Source organism: Protomyctophum parallelum, assembly GCF_964188405.1.
Source record: "Protomyctophum parallelum genome assembly, chromosome: 8".
In the NCBI taxonomy this organism is placed as follows: Eukaryota; Metazoa; Chordata; class Actinopteri; order Myctophiformes; family Myctophidae; genus Protomyctophum; species Protomyctophum parallelum.
In genome coordinates this window covers 46,389,426-46,400,946 of record NC_139703.1, presented here as the reverse complement: position 1 = coordinate 46,400,946, position 11,521 = coordinate 46,389,426, and positions in this window count along the sequence as shown.

Sequence of the window (11,521 nt, the reverse complement as noted above, 5' to 3'; positions counted from 1 at the left end):
TGCAGGAAACCAGGTTAAAATCCGGGGTAGAAGAGGAAAGTTACATAGTCCATTCATCCATTTTCAACCCAGTCCAGAGTCCCTCTCCTGGGGGATCCCGAGGTGAGAAGTAATCCCCCATCTGGTCCTTAGTCTGCCCTGGGGTCTCCTCCCAGTGGGACGTGCAGTGAGGACCTTCCTAGGGAGATGCTTGGGAGGCAACCGTACTAGATGCCCGAAACACCTTAGCTGGCTCCTTTCCAATCAAAGAAGCAGCGGCTCTCCGAGTCTCTCTCGCGTGACTGAACTTCTCACCCCCTATCAGCCACGTGTCTGAGAAAACTCATTTTGTACACTTGTATCCGCAACCTTATTCTTTCAGTCATGGCCCACACTTAGGAGAGTATAGGAACGAAGATTGCTCAGTAGACAGAAAGCTTTGCCTTCTGGCTTAGCTCTCTTTTCGTCACAACAGTGCGGCACAGCTACTGCAATACTGCCCCTGCTATGCTCCGATTCTCCATCCTCCCCTCACTCGTGAACAAGACTGAAGGTCTCGGACCGATGGTGACATCAGGTTCACATCATCTGCAAAAAGCAGTAAAGCAGCCTATGCTACTTTTGTTTTTGAGTGGTGCAACCACTCCCTTACGGAGCTATGTGTGTGGCTGGGTGGGTGGCTGGCTGGCTGGGTGGGTGGGTATGAGCACAGAAATAGCATGGTTGTTTTTCACCACCTGTGCGCAACCTAACACACACACAAACACACAGTACAGTACAGTAGAGGGTACAGTAGAGGGTCCCCCACACGGTAACTCTGTCATTTCTCAACCATTTCGGACGTGGGGCAGTTCGCTGGAATCGGCCCGGCCCCCTGGGCGTATTTCTGGGGGTCTGCATGTTTCGGGGACCCCCCCGGGGACCCCCAGATGGTAACTCTCTCATTTATCTACCGTTTCGGATGTGGGGCGGCTCGCCGGAACCGGGGCGGCACCCTGGCTGTGGTCCTGTGGGTCTGGAACTTCCGGGGACCCCCACACGGAGTTGCACCACTCACTTCACATGTGTGATTTTAAATCTCACATGGAAATCAGACCAGCCTCTCCTCTTTAGCGTAAATAAAAAGAACGTTTTTGCTACTCACCAAAACATTAGAAAGCCTACTTTCCTTAGTGGGATCACTCTGAGCCCCCCACCACACGTATAAACGGTACTTTTTGGCCAAAAGGAGATTTTGTTTCCACCGGGAAAAAAAAACTTTTAGTTACTCCAATATTACTCCAATATTTACTCTACCGATATTGCCCAGAGAATTGCCTCATAGAGAATATTTTTCCTCCGGTGAAAGAAAATCCCTTATTGGCCAAAAAGTACCGTTTATATGGGGGGCTCAGAGTGCGTACACTAAGGAAAGTAGGCTTTCTAATGACACAACCCTTCTTTGTATTTGTGAGTAGGTCAAACGTTCTTGAGATTTCCACTAAAGAGGAGGCTGGTCTGAGTTCCATGTGAGCAGGGCAGTAAGGCAGTAAGGCCCTGTATACCCTCTCCAGCATGACCTCGCCTTGAGATCCTGTCCATGAATATCACAAACAGGATAGGTGACAAGGCGCAGCCTTAGTGCTACTTTAAATATGCAGTGTAATCGGGTGGCAGTGGTTCAGGACGTAGAGCAATTCTGGGATTCAAGTCTGGGATTCGGAAGGTTCCAAGTTCAATTGCTCCTCATGGCGTCATGTTGAAGTATTCTTGAGCAAGACACTGACCCGTAACTGCTCCTGACGAGCAGGTTAGTTAACTGTATGGCTGTCTGTGTGAAGTAGTGGTGACGTAACACATACTTTGCAAAGCACTTTAGAAAAAAGGCGCTTTATTAATCCACACTATTTGGTAACACATGGTTGGCAAAAGAAATGTGTCAGAAAGTAGAAACATGTTGGTTTTAAGTTTCAATCTTGAATCAGAATAATTAATCAGCAACCTTTATGTGCAATGATTGAGAGAATGTATACCTAAACATGACTCTTAATTATATTTGGAAGCTATACATTCATTTGAGTAAAAATGAAGCTTCAGTTGCAATATGATTTGGTTCATTTCCAACAAACTCTTCCTACATTACTGTTGGACATTCTACACAATTCATGTGGTCAAAAGATCCATCCAGATTCAGGACTATAATTCAATTTGTATAGCATCAAAGAATGATACAGCAAAAACTAGCCCCAAAGAGACTTCTAAACAGTTGACTTTTAAATACCATCAGATTTAGCTCCACGTGCAAACTTTGGTGGTTGGGGTGACCTTTTCTCAAAACTCCAGGCACATAGGGCAGAATAAAGCTATATCTTTGTGCTCTTTGATTTGGGGGTAGACTCTGAGCTCGGCTAGCTTGCCAAAGCCCAGTAATGAGAAGCCTTTTGTTTCTTTCAGTGAATAGAAGACACTCAAAGTTGCAATCTGATTTTCAAGAAGATTCTTAAAGGAAATCATGACAGAAAGACAAGGAAACTAGATAAAGTGCCAATCGGCACAGGTCTCCACCAGGATTCTTCCTCAGCCTAGTGGGAATATGCGTGCACAGTTTCATCGCAATCGGACGCTGCGTTGAGGAGTTGTGGCCATTTGCTACTCCTGAAAACTGTAGGAGCCAATCGTGGCCAATCAGGATGGAATATGAGAAATCAAACAAACCTGTCTTGATCACATGACTATGGAGATCATGTGTACCGATTTGCGTGAAATTTGGATAAAATGTGAAGGAGTAATAATAGAAAATGTGTTTTACATATGTCGGCCTCCTGGTGGCGCTATAAAGAGCGTGAAAAATGTGAAATGTGAAAAATTCCAGGCAAAGGTTTTTCCTTGGCCTCTAGGGAGTTGGCATACAAAGTTATCCACAGATCCGTGCAGTTAGAGGTAAAAACACTTTTGGGCCAGTTATAGCGCCACCTTGAAGCTGAGTTGAAATTGTTCATGTGGCATTTCGTCCTCGGCCTAGTGGGAATGTGGGTGCACAATTTCACGGAAATCACGCGATGTGTTCATGATTTGCAGCATTTTGTTTGAAACTGAGCACTCCTGTGAATTTTGGAAGCCAATCTTAACCAATCAGGATGGAGTCTGAGAAATCTGAAAGACCGGTTTGGTTGAATGGCTCTAGAGAGACTGTGTACCAATTTGCGTGATGTTTGGACACAATCTGTAGGTGTACTGTGCAAAAACTTGTTTTGCACAAAGCGGCCTCCTGGTGGCGCTATAACAGGCCGTTCTGGAAAGTTTGGGGCAGAGGTTCATGGTTGGCATCCAGGGAGTGTGTGTGTAAAATTTGGCATCGACCGGGTTAACGGTGGCCGAGATTAGCTGCTCACGGACGGACGGACGGACACACGGACGGACGGACACACGGACGGACGGAGTGCAAAACATACTCTCCCCCATGCCTTCGGCTGGTGGAGACAATCATGACAGAAAATGATCATTTGGGATCCCTGATAGCTCTGTCAGTTTGTGTGCTCATATTATCATACTATAATTAATGTCTGAATGAATGTGTGTCGTAGCTCCTTACTGCACTGCCTGCACCAATCGCTCCCACTTTTCACACAGGCATTGACCATAATATTATGGAGGTCTTAACGAAGCCCTTTTTCCCATTTAACAAATTATAAATTAATAATTACTTTATTAGTGAATAAAAATTTCCCCATCTACTAAAATGGGAAAACGCACAAACGCACAAACTCACACCTCCGCCCCCTAGCGACACCTGCATCACAGGCCACAACAAACAGTGGCCTATACAATTTTACGCCGGGCCCACCGCTCAGACTCACGCTGGATCCACTGCTGCTTTCACATGTTGACTTCCACCTTCCGACATCAACAGCCCACGTAAACTTTCCAAACTACTTTCGCTGTGTGCGTGCATGCGTGCGTCAGCACGTCAGAGCGCTCTGTGTCTCTCCTTAGCTCTCTACCAACTCCCTCTCCCACCCCCCCCCAACACACGTAGCGTGAAGTGGCTACAGCGCGTGCTCCGGCGAAAACAGCTAATCTACAAGCTCACAACATCACAGGTTGCAAAAGCCATGAGTTCTCAAGAGAAAGCTCAAAATTGAGACCATTTTGGATGCAAATGCACCTGTAATTGGATCTGTGCGACTTACCAAATAATATATTTCGGAGCATCTGTGTGACTGTCCATACTTTCTGTGGTGCATGTCAAACTGGGGGTCCTTGGTACTTTTCAAATGGGGGTCTGTGGGCTAAGTGTAAATGTTACGGTCCTTGCCATGAAAACATGAAAATGCATTTGTATGCATGGTAGGGAAGAATACTTGTTATACTGCTGTTTTTATTCATTTAAAAAACACACACATATATTATTATATAGTTGAAATATATCAACGGGTAAGGACTAGTATATAATGTTTAGAAAAGTTTAAAATACAGATCTGTTTAGCAAAAATCTGGAAAACTATAATTGCGCCATGCACGTCTCTGTGCGTGTGTGTGCGTGTACGGTTGTAATGCACGTAACTCGAGAACCGTTTGCTCCACCGACTTCACATTCGACACAAGCGTTCCAAACCACCACAGGGAGTGCAGTGCCCGGTATCGAGTCGGTCAGGACTCACGGTTCTCCAGAACCACCACAAAAGGCTCTGGTCAGGCTCTGCCAGTGGGCCTAATCAGTCTAAGTCCCCTCACCTGTGCAATTTCCAGCCTCTGCCTCAGCCAATTGATTGCCATGGCAACCCCACACCTGCCAATTGATTACTTAACTAGTCCACTTTTCACAGTGGACACATCAGTTTGCACTCTTCAGGCACAGGCAGACAGACCGATACAGAGATCTCCATCTACAGTATGGGTACAAAAGGGACACAGACAAATAGTTAAAAAAGTTGACAACGGGTATTATTTGGTTCCCAAGTTGCATCGTTATCAAGTAGGCTGGTGGCCGACGACAGATGTAGTCCTACTATAAATGCCACGTCTCTGTGTGTGTGCGCGTCAGGTCAGGCTCTGCCAGTGGGCCTAATGAGGCCAACTGCTTTCACCTGTGCAAGTACACTTTTCACAGATCTCCATGTCTCCTGACAGTTAAAACCGGTGCTGACAACGTATATCATTAGGTTCCCAAGTTGCATCGTTCCCAAGTAGGCCGGTGGCCGACTGTGACGGGCACGTACAGGTCTAGTCTAAATGCGCCACGTCTATGTGTGCGTGTACGGTTGTAATGCACGTCACTCGAGAACCGTTCTCCCCACCGACTTCACGTTCGACACACGCGTTCCACACCCCCCACAGGGAGTGAAGTGCCAGGTATCGAGTCGGTCAAACCCACGGTTCTCCAGAACCACCATAAAAGGCTCTGGTCAGGCTCTGCCAGTGGGCCTAATGAGCTAAAGTCCCCTCACCTGTGCAATTTCCAGCCTCTGCCTCAGCCAATTGATTGCCATGGCAACCCCACACCTGCAAATTGATTCCTTAACACAGTCAGTTTGCACTCTTCAGACACAGGCAGACCGGCAGATACAGAGATCTCCATGTAGGACACAGACAGATAAAATGGGTGCTATGACAAGTTGACAACGGGTATTATTAGGTTCCCAAGTTGCATCGTTCTCAAGTAGGCCGATGGCCGACGGGCACGTATAGGTCTAGTTATAAGTAATTATTGTGTATAATAGCCCTCGTGCAAGCAAGGACCAGAACTTCCTCTTAACAATGGGTTTTCCTAAACTGCCTAGAGCTACATGATGAATGGCTGTGTGTCAAAGACAGAGCCATGTCAAAATGCAGGCCAAGTTTTGAATTGAGCAAAGATTTCTACCAGAATAGTTATTTTGGCTGTCATGACAACACAACAACATATTTGCTTTAATTGCAGTGTCGCAGTTTTAAATGCAAACCTTTTTACAAATAAAATATATTCTGATTGAAGGATAGGTTCACTCTTTTTCAACCCAGACCATATCACCAATAACTTTGCTTTAGTATTGAGAATTGTACCGGCCATATGCCATATCGTCTAAACCAGGGGTGGGCCACTTTGACGATGGAGAGGGCCACTAGGCTACATTTCCACACTCACTCCCGAGGGCCGCATTGCATATTATTGTCGTAGCAAAATAGCCGATCAAAACGCGTTGCAGATCAGCTATTTTTTGCTATTTGAATTGAAATCCTGAATAATCTTTTGTAATTTTTGAATTGGAATCCTAAAAAGTTAACTTTTTATTTAATTTCAAATGCATTTAGTTATAGTTATGTTAACTTTATGAACTAAATACAAATACATTGAACATAAAAAGACAATAACATTGTAATACTATAATCATTAAGCTACATGTATAGAAGTAATTCAAGTCGGTCATGTTTGCAATGTTTGGAATTGTAATGGCTGAAATCAATAAAATATCAGTATTCCAATTAACCTGCATTGACCCATTCTGACCTGAGATCAGATTCATACGAGGTTTCCACTGGACAAACACTGGGTCTGATTAACCCATTCTGACCTGAGATCAGATTCTAAAAATGTCAGTCGCTCTTTGATTTTTCAAAAATAGCAGACCTACAAGCTCGTATCGCGCCACTCGGTGGCGCGATATGAGCTTGTAGATCTGATATTTTTAAATAGCTAAAGCATAACATGATGCTGACACCAAAATGGGTGCCCGTTCAGAATGGGTTAAGTGAAGGTGGGGCCCCCAGGCCGCAAGTTGCCCATCAAATGTTTGGATGACAAAAAGTGATTCCAAATCAAATGTGATATTACTATAATTATAGTAATATGTTCTGAATAAGCATTAATTACACGTTTTTGAAGTCCTGAACTATTGCCCCGCCCCCGTCTATAGAGGATCCAGCCGAAGCGTACATTTCTCAATACTAAAGCTATCAGTACTGCTGTGCTAATATGCATGATTGATTAGAAATGATGGGAATCAATATTGTCACATTCTGGGTTAAAAAAAAAAGAAGCAAAACGATCTCTTAATGAGCATTGCAGTGATTTTATATTTATAGAACTCAACTAGAGCTCTGTCACTGAACTGATGACACTGATGGATTTTGGACATCTCGCCCCTCATAGCATGATGTGAGCATCTTTTGTTTAAATGGTTTCCACTGTCACAGCAAGTTTGGCTGAAAGATAGCATATCCCCACATTAGACATGATAGTAAAGCTCTGTGAGTTTATGTTGTGGCTAAATCAAGCTCCGTTGTTTGACACTTAAAACACGTGCATCTTCCTAATCCCATGAAGACTTGACGTTTCCCCATTCTGGACGAAGAAGGTTAGATTCTTGCCAAAAGATTCTATAGCCATAGGCTGGGTTAAGAGCAGAGAAGACATGTCTTTGTCCCAAACTCCTCCTCTTGATGAAGTGTACCCTATCATCACAGTACTGTAGCTGCTATTGCTGTAAAGTTAGAGAGTTGGAACTAAGGACATTGGGCAAGAGAGCAAACCAATTCCCCTGCAGCTATATGGTGGTACCCAACACATAGCTATATAGCCATCATTTAAACTCAAATGACCTTATTGTTCCCAACCCAGTACTGTGAATATTCAATGCTTTGCCTTAGATGACTTAATACAACTCAAATGATATGTTTTCCTTACTAATCACACAACTAAAAGACAAAAGGCGTAATTCGACAGTTTTGGACTAATTTTAACTGTTATATTAGTTGCCAATCACACAGATGCAAATATGCCGGAATACTATATCTGCAAATATGTCAGCAATATGTCATATTTGCCTCTCTGCAAATGGTCTGTTGGCAGTATATAAGCCTTTATTCTACTGGTTACAATGCATGCTGTCTGTGTTCATTCTTATTACAATGTAAGACTAGTCTGGGCAATTTGTAGTTTCCTTAATACATGTTTAGATGCAAAGGCTGGTTTAACGTTAGTTTAAGGTTTAAACACTGGTCCTAGAATGTGTGCTGGGAAATAGGCAAGACATTTTCTTGCTATGGAGCCATTGCCCATTTCCCCAATTTCGTACCAATGTGTTATCTTTCATTGACAGTCGACAATATATATATTACACTCAGTGATTTGACATTATCCACCTGTTAATCAAACAAGTACAAACTCAGTGTACGCATAGATGACAGTTTTATTCCTAGATCTCAGATTAATGGATTTGGCCTTTGACATTTTTGTCTCCACCAGGCCGAAGGCATGGGGGGAGAGTATGTTTTGCACTCCGTCCGTCCGTCCGTGTGTCCGTGTGTGTGTCCGTGAGCAGCTAATCTCGGCCACCGTTAACCCGGTCGATGCCAAATTTTGCACAAACACTCCCTGGATGCTAACGATGAACCTCTGCCCCAAACTTTCCAGAACGGCCTGTTATAGCGCCACCAGGAGGCCGCTTTGTGCAAAACAAGTTTTCGCACAGTACACCTACAGATTTTGTCCAAACATCACGCAAATTGGTACACAGTCTCTCTAGAGCCATTCAACGAAACCGGTCTTTCAGATTTCTCAGACTCCATCCTGATTGGTTAAGATTGGCTTCCAAAGTTCACAGGAGTGCTCAGTTTCAAACAAAATGCTGCAAATCATGAACACTTCGCGTGGTTTCCGTGAAATTGTGCACGCACATTCCCACTAGGCCGAGGACGAAATGCCACATGAACAATTTCAATTCAGCCTCAAGGTGGCGGTATAACTGGCCGAAAAGTGTTTTTACCTCTAACTGCACGGATCTGTGGATAATTTACTTTTGTTGCCCTTTTATCCAACCACCAGATGAAGGCAAGCTGCAATGTCCTACATTCCTATCCTGGTGGAGACCTGTGCCCAGAAGTTTAGTCGTATCCAATCAAAGTCTACATTTTAGTCAGAAGATATCTGCAGCATAATAAAGTGTAGTAACCCTGCTGTTTACGCAAAACAGATGGCAAAAAGTCATTGGTAAAGATGATGGAATACAGGAGTGGTCCAAAGCAGCTAGACTAAAGAGCTCAACTCTATCCCTTCACAGATAAACACGCTGCCTTTATAAAAATCACACCCGTGTGAACTGAGTGGTGCAACTCCCCCCCCTCCCCTCCCCCCCGCTCTCTCTCATTAGCAGGCAACAGTGCAGCACTCACTCTCTCTGTTTCTGGCACAACAGCGCCCCTACTGGTACTAGTCATACTCGTGCTCATTGATGTCACACGGACACATAGGTGAACACGGACATTACTGTTCCTTGGAGTGGTTGCACCACTCAAAAACCCTGAAAAATAACTCATACACAATGGCACTTCAAATGCCGTGCTAAAATCGAGTAACACTGCACCTCATCTTAGAGTTGTAAAACAGACATTGCAGTCAAATAAATCTTGACCGGTCACATCAGTTTACTGATTACTGGGAGAATAATGATGATGATGATAATGAAGGGATTGCTTTTCTTAAATGTCAATCTGCCATGTTTAGGTAAGGGAATTATTTTGCTCTTTTCCAGATAGTAGGCTATATAGTATACTATACCATTATCATCTATTAGACATGTATTTAATTATATATGACATACTGTATGGGACCGGAAATGTGTGAGACAAAGTACACTATTGAGCATGTCAGTGCCCCTAAGCCATGTTTAGAAAGGGCCACAGCTTCCTCATGAAGGTTGCATGTTTGTGGGTTTCTCTGTGTGTGAAGCTACACAAATAAACATAATATGTTTATTTGTGTAGCTTCACACACAGAGAAACCCACAAACTCCCTCTGCTCAAATAAGATATTATCTTATTTGAGCAGAGGGAGTTTTAAGACCAGCATACAGTAGGCTTGTGGCTTGTAACGAGTTAATGAAGTTGCATGAATGGTGTTGCTTCTTCTTGGGGGTCAAGAAATACTCACTGTGTCTCGAAATGTTATTTGTCCTTAAGGCAGGAGACAAAAACGTACACCCATGTGCTCTTCTTGGGAAGGTGATGAACCTCTTTATGAATAAATGGGGAGACAGTGTTGCTCTAGGGAGTGGAGAGATACAGCTCTTAATGACTGCCCTCAACCCAAAGGTTTTGGCTGAAGGAAAAGGCCACAGCGAGAAGCAGAAACAAAGAAATGCTCTACCATGAGAAAACAAAGAACGCTTTCTCTGACTTATCGATGAAGGTCCTATCAGGCCAAGGGGCATTTCCCCTGCGTGTGTTCACCTCTCCATGTCAGAGTCACGGTTTCCAGTTATCCAAACAAAGACCTCCAACTGTTCACACAGTTTTTACTGCAGACCTTTGTGTTATTTGAAGAAACCACCGATATTGCTTCATCCTACATGAGGCACGTAAAATACCTCTGGATCCAAATGAATACATCTTTGTGTTGATGATATATACAGTACTTTATTGACTGACTTGTGTCTTGCAATGAAAAAGCATAATATTTAAACACTGAAAGGTTTTTCCAGTGGAAAATACGTCGTTTTTGCCTGCCACCGAATTATAAATCAACCTTGAGTCTTTTTGCTCCCCGATAGTGATTCCTAATTTCCTATATACATAAGATTCCTAGAATGAGACTTTGCTTAACCCATTCTATACGGGCACCCATTTTGGTGTTGGCATCATGTCGTGCTTTAGCTATTGAAAAATAGCAGATCTACAAGCTCATATCGCGCCACCGAGTGGCGCGATACGAGCTTGTAGGTCTGCTATTTTTGAAAAATCGAAGACACTTTTAGAATCTGATCTCAGGTCAGAATGGGTTAATAATTAAACTGTCAGGATGTAATAGACATTTTTAGAATCTGATCTCAGGTCAGAATGGGTTAACCATGTATTTGTAGATGAGTTTTGACATCTACAAGGACAATACGCTGTGTGTTTATGCATTCATTGATAAAGAGGAAACATGGTACTGTACATCATGCCAGGAAGCAAAACCCCCACACTCTACTGTATGTCAATAATGAGGCGTATAAAAAGGCATAAGTAAAACAGGTTATCCCATTCTGACCTGAGATCAGATTCATACAAGGTTTCCGCCGGACACACACTGGTCTGATGAACCCATTCTGACCTGAAATCAGATTCTAAAAATGTCAGTCGCTCTTCGATTTTTCAAAAATAGCAGACCTACAAGCTCGTATCGCGCCACTCGGTGGCGCGATATGAGCTTGTAGATCTGCTATTTTTAAATAGCTAAAGCATAACATGATGCTGACACCAAAATGGGTGCCCGTTCAGAATGGGTTAAGGCAATGCTTCAGAAAACATTGGTGCTATTTTTTTGCTATCAGTCTTTACGGAATATTGCGTCCATGGCCTAAAGGACAGTTAATCAAGTAAGTTGTTGTGAGACTTGGAACAATCACAGCATTATAACTGTACATGTCCACTGCAGAAACTGGACATGTACAGTAATCCCTTTTATGTTTCTATAGCTAACAGCTAACCATGAATTGTCTTTTCACTCAAATGCTAATTGCATTAAACAGTAAATGAAGCTTATACAGTACAGTAGCAAATAGTGTACATGCCTCTATTCACATAACATCACATTATGCATCACATT